Here is a 16,136-nt window from a genome sequence, read left to right as displayed (position 1 = left end):
CATGTAAGGTTTCTAAAGATAAATTGATTTTTTATTAAGAAAATTCTTACTAATTTATTTACTTTACAAGCAAAAGTCTAGCTGTAAATAAGCTGCTTTCTTTCTTCCTTCAAAAAAGTACCCTGCCACAGCCTCTAATCTTCTAAGTCTAATACTATTCTGGCCACAAGCTAACATGGTTTATCAGCATATTTAACCTTGGTGCAGACAGCAGAGACCAGTTACCTTCTGTCCCTGTATGCTTGTGTGGTGTTGTCAATTCTTACTGTATTTAATGTGCTGTTCTTTAAATAAAAATACTCAGAGATAAATGTTTTCGCTTTTATGATGCTTGCAAAGAGAACATGAGTAACATCTTATGGCCACAATACAGCAGTAACAGGAAGCAGGACAATATGCTTACAGTGAAGAAGTAATTTAGAAGCCTAATTTAGAAACCACTCCTAGGACAGACGATGGTGAGATGGGGAGTGTGAGTCATGTATACACCACATTTGAACATTTTGGTAGTGCTGCCCAAAGTTGTTAGGTTACACTGTACTGTTGAAAGGTTTCTTGTGTCTGATAAGCCAAAATACTTTGCAGGAATTTCAGGAAATATGGGCAACAAGGATTAACTGATATCGATATATATGCATCTGTGACAGCTTAAAATGTTGGGGGGTCCTTTTCCAAACAATTTCCTAATTATTTTGTTCTCTTGTCATGTAGACATTGATACCTAAAATCAAAGCACATTACTTTGCATCCAGATGGATATTTATTTGCGTGATTTTGTATGGGGCAAAAAAAGTGACTGGAGATGAGGAAGGAGATATATGTAGTTCCCTGGCTGCATTTTCTGTATTCTTCCCTTTAATTTGTAGTTCACACGCTAACCTATGCCAGGTTGATCTGGGAGGTTAGAGCAGAAGTTCCACTGATACTTCAGCTATAATCCCTTTCCTTGGGAGGGATAACATTTGGGCTAGCTCATGCAGTCCTCCTCTCGCAAAACTCTGTCTACAGTTATTATTAAGGACAGTTGTGCATGAAGTCGATGCACATCACACCAAAGAAGATAGGCAGATCACACCCCTCCTCTTACCAGACACACTGTGCTCTTTCTTACACACCCATTGAAAAGACCAGCTTGTGTCTCAATATTTTGTAATATACTTCAGGATACTTTGAATGTGAAAGACAATGAATAAAATCAGATGTTATTACATTTAATCTTTAGCAAAAAAGAATAGGTGAAAAAGACCCAAGATAAGAATATAGGATGATATATAAAAGCATTTTAAACTTCCTTGTTATCCATTTGTTAAGATGAGATGACAAGTTTCAGTCTGTGGAGAGACAATTTTCTCATTTAGAGGTGAATTCAGATATCATTGTTCTGAGGATTTTTTTCTTTTTATTACTATTTTAACTTAGTGCTATGAACAGAAAAGGGAAAAAAACAAATCTTAAAGCTGCTTTACTTGTTACTTTGTTCATAATAATGTACATACTTCAGTGAAAATATAACAGAAATACTAAAATTAGTTCCATTTCATTAGCATGACACAGCTACTTTCTACCTTGGAAAGAAATCTGTATGTAAAGTGAAATGAGCATTTCTTTTAACATGAACACGCAAAATCCTTTTCAAGGAGAATCACCAAAGTCACTTGCCATCCAAAGTCACACAGTCAGTGGATCTAAATCAGAGCAACTTGCTCAGAAATATTATTTTTTGTATCATTCTGACATTGCTCTGCAAGGAGTTTGGGATAATAATGTTATTTTATAGTGGACTTGAGGCCACTTTATTATAATGGTCCAAGCATATTCATTGCATAATTCAACACCCGATTGAAAAAACTTTAAGTTTATAAGAAACTGCTAGTATTTGTGCCTTTCTTTTGGGAAGTAATAGTGGAGGCCCATCAAGACAGAAAATAGTGATTGTTTTCATTCTTTTACTTACATTACATTTAAAGAATTGCAAAACAATTCATACTAGAAAACTGAAATAAAAAGTCAGAGAATATTCCTTTCATGACTTCTAATGACATGAAAATGTGAAATAACAAGTCATAAAAAATAAAAATATTTTAACTGTTGAGATCAGACTTTTTACCATGCCAAGCAATTCAGACCCCACTTAAACTGCACTGGTAGTTATTACACATTTTTAGAGCAGTGCACGTTGGTGAATCTAGTCTGTCTTTGTGTCTTTGACTTTACAGAACCTTAGAGGGCTGCATAAGTAAAGGCAGTGCTTTGTAAGAGCTGGATGTAGAAAGTCACACTTTGGACATCCTCTGTATCTCTCTGAGTGAAGTTTTCACCCCACATTTCTTATCTTACTTGTCTGGTTCCTTGTGCCTTAGATACAAAGCTGGTCATGGCAAAGACATGAGAAACCTTCAGTTATTTTGGCAGCAAGAAACTACAGGCACTTTTGAGGAGCGTTAATTACAAGGCATCAGGAATTCTTGAAAGAATTTTTTTAATCTTTCAGAGTCATCTCATCATAGATACAACTTCCTGAAGAATAATTCTAAAGAAAGGATTTTCTAACTATCCTAATGTCATTTCTTGCCTTAATTTTCTTAGGCAAACTAATTGGTAAATCACATGGAGAAAAGGAAGACATTGAAACAAAAAGGAAAAATCCTAAAGGAATACTTTAGTTTATAAAGAAACTTGTTTCTTTTTACTTTTTCATAAAAGTTTTTTCTATTGGCTAGGACAGGTACTTGAGGAAACTTTTGTACTACTTTTTGAAGAAAATTAGCAGAGATTCTGATTCAAGCAAAAAATTGGATCACAACCGTCCTGTCTATGATTCACTGGATATTAGTTCTGATTTTTTAGAAATCTTTTATTTAGTAATCTAACCACCATACATAATAGCACAATTTCAGACTTCCAGAAAACCATACACTATGTAGAGAAGGCCTACATATCTGGGCATATCCTCAGAAAGAAAAAAAAAAAAAAACAATTTATTCTAACAATATTTTATTATAGTTTTACCCATAATTATGTCTATGCTTTGGCTTCTTTTATAATCTGTGCAGAAAGTTTCCTCCAGAGCTAGTTCAGCATGTTAAGTCAAAGGAGGAACCCTTCTCATTGACAAAGAAGAAAGCTGTGGAGATTATCCTTTTTTCTACTCCACCTCCTGGCAAGTGTTAGCAACTCTGAAAAAGAAAGCCCACTAATCCACTTAAAATTCCCTTATAAGGCATATTTGGTAGAAATCTAAAAATAACTCAATCTTCTACCAGAAAATTAATAGGGTTATATATTATTTGTGCTACCTAGACTCTGATCTTGGTTAGAGTACTTAAGGTCCCTTTAAAAATAATATTTTTTCTAAGTTGCTGAAGGATTAATTTGAAAAGTTTCCATATGCAAAAAATAGAGGCTCTGAGTTTACTGAAAGTTCACTCAGTTACTGAGGTCTCCACAAAAGAGGATTTCACTTGCATAAGGGCGAGTATTGCCTTTTGTTGCTGGCATGAGACCTTCCTACCAATCCTGCCTTCCTATCATGGGGAGTGAACCTGTAGTTTTACACTCAGGAGCATATAGTTCTTGAGAGATAAGACTTCACATATCATTCAAGACTATTCTTATAATGAACCTAATTTTGAATTTGTGAGAACACAGTAACAGACAAAGATTTCTTTGTAATACAGTATGAGGTTTATTTAGGCTATGCCATACCTGGATCTACAGCGTAATGCACTGGACAGGATGGTTTAAGACATATCTGTAAGGTTAAGAGAACAATATGTGTTCACAGTCAGATGTGGAATTTATCTCTTCAAGATTATAAATCCAGACCTGTATTATTTCTGAAAGCTTTACAGTCATTATTAGTGAAAACTTGCTCAGAAGCTGATTGCCAAGGATCAGAAAGGAACAGCTGCTTTCTTGGGGCCAGGGGCTGGGGCCCTGATAAGAGTATTCGTTGCATTAGGTAGAGCGTATGTCTTTCCTGAAAGTCTATTCCATTAAAACTTCACTTGGACATTCTGGAGACAAAACCCTTCTAGGCTTTCCAATCTGAGTTTTAATATTTAGGTGTGTTGGTTTTTTATTACATACATACTACCTAGATGTGATTAGGATTTGAATCAGAATTGATGCAGATAAAATGACTTTACAGGTCTGGTACATTTGGGGGAAAAAGGGGAGAGGCCATGGACTTACCTTAACATTTACCCAGGTAAAAGGAAGAGATGTTGCTTCCACATACCTATCAGAAGGCACAAGGAATTCAGTGGCTCTGGCATAATGGGGCATATAGGGTGTGCCAGAGAGAAGGCTCAAGCAGAATATATTCCCCCATCCATCTAGTGCAACAGTTAAGACCTTCTAGTTTACAGTTTCCTGTGTGAATTCCTCTTGGAGCATACATCAATGTTATTTTATTTTCAGGATTAATTCAATGTTACTACTAAACAACATTTACTCATCATCTCTGACGTCACATCCCAGGCATTTTAGCAGCACCTCCTTTGGCATCTGGAACTTATTTCCATTTAAACTGATTTACCTATAATTTCATATGCATGTTTATTTCCTTAATCCATTTCAGACTTTGCATGTAAGTGTATGTGTATATAGCAACTAGAGATATCATTAAAGCTTGGTTAATACTAGGATGAAATTTAAAGAGAGATTTTATTTCTACTTTTATTGCTCAAATTAATTTGCAAAATTAGTTTTATAACTGAACATAGACTAGCTGGATTTGTTGTTTCTCAATAAATGCATGTAACTATTTTTCTCAGAAGAATAACTAATGTGCCTTTTGTTAATGTTGTCTCATTTACTTAATATATATTTCCTATCTACATGTCCTCTACCTCACAGACCTAGACCTCTGTGAGATCTGACTAGTGCCACGACTACTGAGTAATGTTCCTTTAAATTTCCTTAGCTGCTGTTCCCAGGATTCACAGGTAATGGCAATTTTTCCCCGGAGCAAAGCACTCTTATATTTCTTATAATACCAAACAGAATGGCACTTAGACAAAACTACATATAGCCTTTATAAAGTGTAAAATTTAGTTCTTGTTTTCTCTGTTAAACATCATTCAACTTTTTCAAACAAATTAGAAACATTTTGTTATGGAAGACTTTGTTTGGAATTAAATCTGCAACAGAGTTGTCAGAGTTCCTGAGTCTGAAGGGTCTTCAAAGTACACATGAAGAAATAAAGATGATTTCTTTTCAAGAATTCTTTTTTAAGGTTTGACTTTTTGCAGATAACAGACAACAGTCATGCAGAGAATAATAAAAAAAAAAGCTCTCTGGTGCTCACTAACTCTTGGACTGTATGGACATTGTTTGCAAAGAGCGTCAGTTGCTGCTTTTCTTCTCTAGTTGTGAACTGACCAGTTAATGTATCAATTCTCATGGTGACAAAGCCTAAAGAAAAGTGATTTTTTGGAATGACAATAGAAGGCTGTATGCTACATGTTCATGCTAAAGCATGTAGTGTCTTTTGTGGTAATAAGCATCAAAGTAGTAAAATCTAGGTGAAGGACACCAATAGACTGTTTATAAGCTTTTGTTAGCCATTGCACTCCAATGAGTATTACAGAATTACAGAATCACAGAACAAGCTGAATTGGAAGGGACCCACAGGGATCATCGAGTCCAACTCCTGTCCCTGCACAGCATCATCCCCAGGAATCACACCACATGCCCAAGAGCATCGTCCAAATGCTTCTTGAACTCTGTCAGGCTGGTGCTGTGACCACTTCCCTGGGGAGCCTGTTCCAGCGCCCAGCCACCCTCTGGGTGAAGAACCTTTTCCTAATACTCAATCTAAACCTCCCCTGACACAGCTCCATTCTGTTCCCTCTGGTCCTATCACTGTTCACCACAAAGAAGAGATCAGTGTCTGCCCCTTCTTTTCCCCTCATGAGGAACTTGCAGACTGCAATGAGGACTCTCTTCAGTCTCCTCCAGGCTGAACAGACCAAGTGACCTCAGCCACTCCTCATTTGTCTTCCCCTCAAAACCCTTGATCATCTTCATTGCCCTCTTTTGGACACTCTCTAATAGCTTAATATCTTTCTTATATTGCTGTGCCCAAAACTGCCCTCAGGACTCGAGGTGAGGCAGCTTTCTAGCTCAGTGCAGAGCAGAGCAGGACAATCTCCTCCCTTGCCCGGCTGGTGATGCTGTGCCTGATGTCCCCCAGGACACGCTTGGCCCTCCTGGCTGCCAGGGCACTGCTGACTCACATTCAACTTTCCATTGACCAGGGACCCCCAGGTGCCTTTCCCTGGCACTGCTTTCCATCATCTCATTCCCCAGTCTGTCTGTACATCCAGGGTTGCCCCATCCCAGGTGCAGAATCCAGCACTTTTCCTTGTTCAACTTCATATGGTTGGTGATTTCCCAGATCCCTCTGATTTGTCCAGGTCTCTCTGCAGGACCTCCCTGCCTTTGACGGAGTCAACAGCTCCTCCCAGTCTTGTATCTGCAAACTTGCTCAATGTCCCTGCCAGTCCTGCATCCAAGTCATTTATGAAGATGTTAAAGAGCACAGGGCCTAAGATGGAGCCCTGTGGAACCTCACTGGTGACAGGTCCCCAGTCTGATGTCACCCCATTCACTGTAACCCTTTGTGCCTGACCCATGAGCAAGTAGCTCACATGATGTGTTTATCCAGCTGTGTGCTGGATATTTTATCCAGAAGGATTCTGTGAGAGACAGCATTGAAAGCTTTACTGATATTCAAAAAGATCAACTGGCTTCCCTTGATCAGCCAGGTGGGTTACCTTGTCATAAAAGGAAATCAGGTTTGACAAGCAGGACTTTCCTCTCACGAAGCTGTGCTGGCTGTGATCAAAGACTGCATTGTCTTTCAGGTGTTTTTCAATACCTCCCAGAATAATCTTCTCCATAACTTTACCAGGCACTGAAGTGAGACTGACAGGCCTGTAGTTTCTGAGGTCCTTGCTCTTGAAAATCGGGACAATGTTGGCCAGCTTCCAGTCAGCCGTAGCACCTTTCCAGATTCCCAAGACCACTCAAAAATCATCAAGAGAGGTTTTGTGATGACATCACCCAGCTCTTTAAGGATTCTTGGATGAATCCCGTTAGGCACCATAGATTTGTAGGGATCAAGCTGGAGCAGCAGACCCCACACAATATCAGGGCTGACTTGGAGCTGATCACTCTCACAGTCATGGTCTTATTGGCTATCATCACACACTTGCTAGGTTTTCTTAACTCATTCAGAACTTGTGTTGTTAAAAATGTATGTGCTCATTAAAAGTTCACTGAAAACCAGTAATACCTTGCACTCCATTTTAATCTGTTTTACCGAGCTTTATCAGAACTGTACCTTCATGGAGTTCAGCTAAACAGCAGGATTAATGAAAATATAAGAGATATAAGAGCCTAACATGGCTTTAACACTTTTAAATGAATTCAAATTCTATGTTTATGAATATTCTGGAAAAAATATATTGACACTATAAATAAATTTACTGTAGATTATTCACACATCACTCATAATTCAGTTCTATACTTGATATAGTCAAAACTTAATTTACTGATGTTTGTTCTGACTTTTTATTCTGCTTTAGTTACATACTAATAAATTAAGTCATTATATAAATAAAATAGTTCACTGATAGTATCGATGTGTTTTATTTCATTTTGCAGATTATTTAAGTGTATATGCTATTTCACCATAACATTTACAATATCAATATGGACAGTTTTGCATTAGACATCTTGAAATACAAATGATCATTCTTATGCATATGCCTGTAAAATGTTTAATCCTTTAGTATAACTTATCCAGTAAAAGTCTGAAATTGCATTGTATTCACCATTTTTGTACACTTTCTGTATAATCCATGGATTAAAATTAGGCTTTCACTTACTCTAGCAATCACTACTCATTTCATCAGATGTGAAGCATACATGCTAGAAAGCTGCAGCAAAACTCTGAGGATGAGGTGGGGAAATGACTGTAATATTGCTTCAGGAATATTCTTTTTGCCATTCCTTGCAGTCAAAACATTTTTGAAAGAGATTCCTAACTACTCTTCTATCTTTTCTCTGATTCTTTACTCATGTTTTCCCTCTCATACTGTACGGTTTAGTGTAAACTCCTAAAGGATAGCTTTTAAAGACACTGGTAGGTCTTTCTGCTACTTTACAGGTCAAAAAGGGATTTGATGATAAGTATTTTGCTTTTCCAACTTCTTTATGTAAGTAAAGGACATTTTAACTAGTAGGACATGAGATTATTGTTGAGGATAAATACTGAAGGACTTAATATCTCAGGTTGAATTACACTAGGTAAATGGGGTCCCTGAAATTCTCTACTTACAAAATTGTCCTTCTGACATTTCCCTTTCTCCTCATTGAATAGAGGACCAGTGCATCTGGAGATGTTTACCAGAGTGTTCATTTGTATGCCTGGAATAGGAAAACTGAAGAAACTAGATGAGTAGTGTTCCCAGTCTGGAGTCAGTACAAACACCCTGTCACTTAAATGGTTTCCTGTGCTTTTCCTTATTCACTAAAATTTTTTAATCAAATGAAATGTTGTTATTTCAGATAGATTAACAATTTTATTGCCCTCTAGTGGACTCACTTATTTGCAATTGCATAAATTAACCTGAAGAGATTTTTAAAAGCATATGCTCTGTAACACAGAACAGTAAATCTGAACCAGAAAGTAACTTTGATTGAAAAATATCCCACAAATTACTTTTCATAAGGTATGGGCTGGGGATTATGAAATTTGCCTGGCAGTGGCACCAACCAGTCAAGTATGGCACGACTGCCTGAGGCCCAAACAATACATCAGGCATGTAGTGACAGGACAAGGGGAAATGGTTCAAAACTGAAAAAGGGAAGGTTTAGATTAGCTATTAGGAAAAAATTCTTTACTGTGAGGGTGGTGAGGCACTGGGACAGGTCGCCCAGAGCAGCTCTGGATGTTCTATCCGAGGAGGTATTCAAGGCCAGGTTGGATGGAACTCTGAGCAACCTAGTATACTTAAAGTGTCCTTGTCCATGACGAGGGAGGTTGGAACTAGGTGATCTTTAAGGTCCCTTCTAACCCAAACCATTCTATGAGTCTATGATTTCAGCTCTTCAGTATGTGCATTAATCAGTCTCTAACTCTCAAACATTATTCATATTTTATTGTAGCTTCAATGCTTGGTTAAATTTCTGAAATTATTCAGCATGTTTAACTTGCACAGGTTCTGTTGGGGACAGAGAGCAAGCCTTGGAAAATGTTCCATCAGAAAAAAAAGTAAAGGGTAAGCACTGAAAGGCAACAAAAGAAAATATTGTCAGAAGTATGCTGGAAAATTATCAGGCCATGCATAAAATAGAAGAGATTTTTAACTACTTTATAAAGATTAAAATTGAAGGGACTGGTCTAATAAAGATAGCTAAGGTGAATAAAGATGCAGATGGATTTTAGAAAGAAACCACTAGGGTAGGTACTGAACTTGTTGACTTCTGAAAGCATTGTTTAATGAACCTAATTTGCCATTGCAAATTGCACTGAGCATCAATCTAGATAGCATAGCTAGAACTCTTCACATGTGTCTAAATGTGGCCTTTATATATAAAATGAATTAAAATTTAGATTTTTAAATTTTGAACAAGCATCAGTGAAACTCTCTTTGGGATAAAATACGTCTGAATTTTTTATGAAATACTGAGTATTAATGGGAGTAAAATATGGCTTCACAAATACCACATATTTCCATGTTGCAGCATTTCTAATATTAATATAATTTGGCAATTTGATCTCTTTTAAATATCTGGTGAGAGTTGTTTTAATATTTGGAGTCCATCAATAATACTTATTTCGCACAATAAGGAGCTACATAAATATTTATTAAATGATGCGTAATTTTTCGAAATCATTTCTTAGCACATAGCAGGCTTGCAAATTTGACTGAGAGAGACTGATTACTGCAAATTCCATTGCTTATGCTTTGAAGTGAATTGGATTACTCTGGATTTACACAAGGGCCCGGAGTACATTAACAGGCTTTAGCTATCCTAAGCAGCCTCACCTGGATCTTCACACAGCCACTCTTCTTATGGGCATGGCAGTTTCATGAAGCTCATGCCAGGTCACACAGCCCCTGCCCCGTGCTACAGTGAAGGTGTCCCTGAGCCCAGACCTGCCTCCTGGTGTTCTGGTCCAAGGGGTTCCTGCACAGACCTGAATCATATGCTGCAGTAGCCTTGTATCCAGCCCTGTCTCCTGTCACTCCTGAAGGAATCTCTGTGATCAGCCCAGACTTGACCCATTATCTCACCTTATATGGGACTGCTGATGGATGCTGTTCCTCTCATGGTCCTGCCTTCCTACAGTAGGGCTGTTCTTTTTGTCAGAGAGGGCACTGTCCTGCCTGTCCTCAGCTCTTGGCTCATACTCTTCAATGGACAGTGAACCATCCTCTTCTGGACTAGACCAGACCCCTTTAACCAAGGGCTTTTGTTGCTCCCTGGAAAACAGGTACATAAAACAAGAATATTTCCTTAACAAATTTACATCCAGTATCAGCAAATTAGGCACAAATTTATATTTGCTTGAACCGTGTCCAATGCTTCTAAGTTTTAAGGGCCGAGAGGACTTCTACACATCAGTCATAAAGAATTAGGGATACATTTTTCTACACAAGAAATACAATGTATTTCTTGTACCATTCTGGATATTTTTTAATCTGGTATTATTTTGCTCCTGTCATAAAGAAGCCTAATATATTCATAAAGCCCAGCCTTCACTTAAAATCCCTTTTCAGAGCTTTAACTGCAATTTAAAATTTGGCTTCAGATTGCATAATTTACCAAGTATATTCTCTCATCAACTGTTGATTTAGGCAAAAAATCACAGTCAAAATCACTGTGAAAGAAGAGACATCCACAGCTGAAATCTAAAATTAGACAAAGACAAATCATCCTTGGACTATTTGGTGCCTACCTGGGAGCTTTACCTCTGAGGGTGGTGGAAGTGTGCAAAATTAACCTGGTGGTGAAAACGTGGGCAGATATACTGTATCTTACACAGCCTCAGAGAAGAATGCAGGGAAATCTGGCGAGTGTTTTGCCTCTTCCATAATAAAAAAAATTGATCAATTTAAGTGCTTCACAGTACAGGTATCACCACACTGATATAAGTCATCATATACATGGTTTCTAAGGGTGAGAAAGGTGAGATGTGTGTCAGCCATGCAACAATTCCATCCCTGTACTATTTCTGGGGTCAGATAAACTACAAAGAAACTCTTTATGCAGCTGATGAAAGCAAGCAGCCATTTGGTCATAACTGTGACCCATCCTTAGGATAGATAAAAAATGCCACTAACGTGGATTCCTCATATTAGGGAATCTCTCTGCTATTCTGACTGAGTTTGAATTGTTGTGCTTGTTTTATTAAGAATTTCATAACATTATATGAAATTATAGGATTGACTCTATGAATAAAATTGATGGGATCCAGATTTACAGCAATATTTGTGAAGAATCTAGGACTAGTTCTATGATAAACAAGTCTATAGGCAAATATTCAACAAACTGGGGGAACTCACATCTCTGTGTTGTAATTATATGATACATGCCCCTTTGAATTTCAGTGGATTCAGGATTCCTGGTTTCTCTTGCAAGGAATCATAAATTGTTTTCTGTGCTGCACAGTAATTTTGCCCGTGCAATTTCCAGATGAAGGATATTTTCTCCCAGTTCAGTCAAGCAGTAACAAAGTCTCATAGTTCCACTTCTTGATCTTATCCTATTACTTCACTATTTCTTTGTTCCATTGTTCCAATCATGATGTCCTCAGACAGTATCATTTTTCCTGCTTTCTCTTAGTGGCACTGATACCTCATCATTTACCACATCCAATCAATCTCTGGCCTACATCTGAAAAGGATATTTCCCCCATTCAGTTTGACTTATCATTTTTTATCAGTCATTATCTTTTTCCTTGTTCTTGTTGGGTTTTTTTGCTTTCGTTTGGGGCTGTTTTTGCTGTTGGTTGGTTGTTTTTTTGTTTCTTTGTTTGTTGTTCTTTTTTTGTGGTTTTGTTTGTTTGATTTTTTTTATTATTATTATTATTATTATTATTTTTCTGTTCTGTTCTTTCCTTATTATGGAGCAATATGAAAGTGGCCTTCAGATGGATGTCACAAAGAGAACCTACCCCTTTGAACAGGGAAGATTGCTTCTTCCATTCACCACAAACAGGAAAATGCCACCCAAAGGATGGGAGAAGAGGCAGAGGCAGTAGCAAGAAACAGTGAAAGGCTGTGATGCCCTTTTCCCATCTGTAACAGTAAGTTTAGAGACTGTGCTGGTAACTGTTATGAGGACCCATGGCTTTCAGAAAATGAGATCACTTCCCAAAGCTGAACATGCTGTAATTACATCACACTTGTGTTATTGTCATCATATTCTCAGAACGGGAAGCTCATGTCATTCCAAGCAAGTACATTTTTAATCATTAAATGAAAAGCTTTTGCTTCCAGGAGCTACAGAAAAATATATCATCTGTCCACAAAAAGGAAAGGACAGAATACTACTGTTTCAAAGAGTAGTCCTATTAGTCAGCACGCTAATGTGTTTCACAAAAGCCCACAAAACTTCACATCATGTGGTGATCTTTCCTGACCAAGAAAAAAAAATAACAAACTTACATTTAATGATAAAATTTAATCTATGTACTGCAGAAACGCAAATATTTCTCTGTCCTATGTTCCTTCTGAAGGGCTGGAACTAGTAAAGAACTTCTACACATATTTAAACCTATATCAAATATCAATTCGCTTTTTTCCTAAGGTTGATTGCATTATTTACCTGTAATTCATTAAAAAGATAATTAGTGGGTCAGTTATTTGGTCAATCTACTCTGCTTTCAGGCAGGAGCAACTTGAAACATTCTTAGTTTTTAATTCTTATGGCCTTTTTAGAGTAGTCTCTTCCAATGTTTACTTATTATTACAGTAAGGCAAAAAATATATCTAACCTAACTGTCTTGGGTGTAAATTAAGTCAAAGTTATCCCACACTGATGAGGGATAAATGTGTTCTTTTCATGATACTGTACATTTTCAAAGAGATTATTACCGTGTCCTCTGCACCATCTTTCTTTCTAGGCTATACAAATCCAATTTTCAGTTCAAGACAAAAGCTTTTCTCATCTGTCTTTAAATCTCTGATCACTTTGTTGCTCTTTTCTGTTTGTTTTCTCGTAGAGATCAGTGCCCAAACCTAATTTCTAGATGAAGCCTTGCCAAGACTGAGGAAGGAATAAAAAATATCATTCAGAGCTGTCAGTTTTTGATGAGCCATTCCCAGAAAAACATTCACCTTTTTTGGCAACATCTTATACACCTTAATTCAGACTATGGCACATTTATAGTTTTCTGTAGTCTTTCTTGTGTTGCTCTTCCTCCTTTTGTAACTGCCCATAGAACATCTTTGCTGAGCATGGTACCTGTATACATCATCATTAAATTCAATCAGGTTTGGGATCTTTTCTCTGACATATGTTCTTCTCCAGAACACTTGCAAATTCCACAGTGCCAGTTCGATACAATTATGCCAATGTCATTGTGTGAAGTACTGTCAAGTAATCTGACATTTTCCAAAGGGTTGGAAAAGTAAGTATCCAGGAATAATACTTTAAATTAAAAAAGCTCGGTGTATGTGATACGTGTCAGCAAACCACGTTGCCTATATCATTGTGATTTAAAAGAGAAAAAGTGAGTAAAAATCCAAGGAACTGTACAGCAAGATTAGAAAAAAGGCTTAAATTTTATTAAGCATTTGTAAAGTACCGTGATGAAAAGGTACCCTTAGTGCACATCCAGAACTATTTGTGGATACTGGTCTTGTTAGACTATAGACCTAAGTTCTATAGACTTTGCACTTACCTGAAATTCATATTATAAAAAATAACACAGTATTTAGTTTTTAAGTTATTATTGCTTCTCTTATCACATAGACATTAATCTATTCTCTGATGCATTAACAAAGCATTTGGTTGTACTGTACTACAAGAAATTACTTAATTCGCATACAAATTTCCTGAAATAAGTCCTTTGGTAGTAAAAGTTAGTTCCATTGAAAACAGTGAAATGACTCTACAGCACATTGAACTGAATGCTGGAAATTACTCTGTCTGCTTTACACTTTTTTGGAGTGGAATTTTTAATCAAAAATTATTTTTAATTCATAGGTTACTTGCAGTAGCCTTACTGGAAACTTCCAAGTGTTGTATGAGTCTGTGTAGCCTCATAAGTCATCTGATTATTACCTATGGTCCCTAAGTATTTTCTGTATGATCATATGCTTACAGATGTATTAGAATTCCTCATCTAAATATAAAATCAGCTATTTTCTTTAGACTATTGATCATTTATATGCTTTGAGGATATTTTGATTTTTAACCCTTAAATTTTAGTTTTTCAATGATAAGCTTTGCTCAGAATTACATTAAATAAGGAAGAAAAACAACTACAAAGCTTAGAGTTCATAGAAGCATAGAATGGTTTGCGTTGAAAAGGACCTTAAAGATCATCTAGTTCCAACCCCCCTGCCATTTACAGGGACACCTTGCACAAGACCAGGCTGTTCAGAGCCCCATCTAACATGGCCTTGAACACTTCTAGGCATGGGGCATCCATAATTTCTCTGGACAACCTGTTCCAGTGCCTCACCAGCCTCACAATAAGGAATTTCTTCCTAATATTTAATCAAAACCTACCCTCTTTCAATTCAAAACCATTCCCCCTTGTCCTATCACTACATGCCCTTGTAAAAAAAGTCTCTCTCCATCAGTCTTGTAGTTAGACACTTACAGACTACAGCTCTATGCACATTAACATCACTTTGGTAAAATAAATGAAACAAATAAAAATAGAAAAATACCAACTAAATTCTTTTATGAGCTCATATTAAAGTTGTAATGATAATTAAAGAATAGACTAGCTCTCTTATTTGATTAACAAAAAATGGTAAACTTACAGATTTGAGTTCCAGACAAGACAGAGTTGGTAAAACAGACCTTGCTCAAAGAATTAAGGAGAAAATCTCTTTAACCTAACCTCCATTGTCTCTGTCCATTTATATATATATGTTCTCATTAGGATACTAAGCATACATTTCACACTTGTTTTGTTCAATACTAAACATGGATGAACATCCTATGTTTGATGTTAAGTGCATCTATGGGTTTTGGAGAAGTTTGTGTCTCAGAACTCCACCTCTCACTCTACTTTCTGGCAGCTCTCTGGGTCTCTCTGGTAATGAAAAAACAGACATCATGTTTCTTAAGATAATCTGGAACTCTGCCTTCCGTGCACTCTCCCCCTCTCTTTCATACACACACACACACACACACACACACACACACACGTGTGAACACGCACATTGACAGTGTGCACAAAATAGCAACTATAGAACGTGTTACAATGAAAAAACCCGTATATTTCTAATGATGCTGTTTTGTCATCCTCTGTCCTCCAGAAATTTTATTCATCCTGACAAACATACGCCTGCTCTAACAAAATGTGAGATCCTTCCTAAAAGATACAAATGTTTTCATCTGCCTTTGGGTCAGTGAGAGCTGAAGGTTTGAAAGTCTGCTAAAGGCCCCTCACCTCATAAAGCCCACTGACTACATTAAGAAGGTGATTTTTCACTATGAATGACTGGACACAATAACAGTGGAAATAATATGAAGAGTAAGAAAGGTGTTCAGAGCAGTTAGTAAGTTGGACAACTGCAATATCAATCAATTAATGTAAATCCTCAGTAAATCTCAGGTGATGACTTAGCAACTAAATAAACAGCAAATGCACTTTTAAAAAAATCATACATATAAGCAACTCTCTAATTATACTATTTCTAATTTCAGTCATTTTTATTTCATACTTTCCAACACAGGACATAGAAATAGATGAAGTGTAAGCCTAGTGTTTTCCAAAATGCCTGTGGGATCAGTTTGACCAGTTCCCATCAAAAAAATTAATGAGAAGTAGTGTTCAAATCCTATAGGTTCCTTTGAAATTTCAATCTGAAAGTATGAGTGCTATTTTGAAGCTTCTCTCAAGCTAAAGGTCTAATCATTATTCTGCCTCT

The 16,136-nt window shown here is 36.9% G+C and overlaps 1 long non-coding RNA gene across 2 annotated transcripts in view; it reads right to left on the bottom strand.

Moving 5' to 3' along the window:
* LOC125317148 overlaps positions 1-16,136 on the bottom strand; it is a 61,163-nt gene that overhangs the window by 37,594 nt on the left and 7,433 nt on the right. Inside the window, exons 2-3 of one of the 2 annotated variants that reach the window (XR_007199950.1) lie at positions 10,314-10,502; positions 9,034-9,300 (exon numbers count right to left, since the gene is read on the bottom strand). This is a non-coding gene — a long non-coding RNA (uncharacterized LOC125317148). Of the gene's footprint in view, positions 1-9,033; positions 9,301-10,313; positions 10,503-16,136 lie in introns of those variants that run through there. The other variant, XR_007199951.1, reaches the window with a different exon arrangement.

The sequence above is a fragment of the Corvus hawaiiensis genome, chromosome 26, assembly GCF_020740725.1.
Source record: "Corvus hawaiiensis isolate bCorHaw1 chromosome 26, bCorHaw1.pri.cur, whole genome shotgun sequence".
In the NCBI taxonomy this organism is placed as follows: Eukaryota; Metazoa; Chordata; class Aves; order Passeriformes; family Corvidae; genus Corvus; species Corvus hawaiiensis.
Note: the sequence above shows the minus strand (reverse complement) of the source record. Positions and strands in the feature narration are given on the sequence as shown.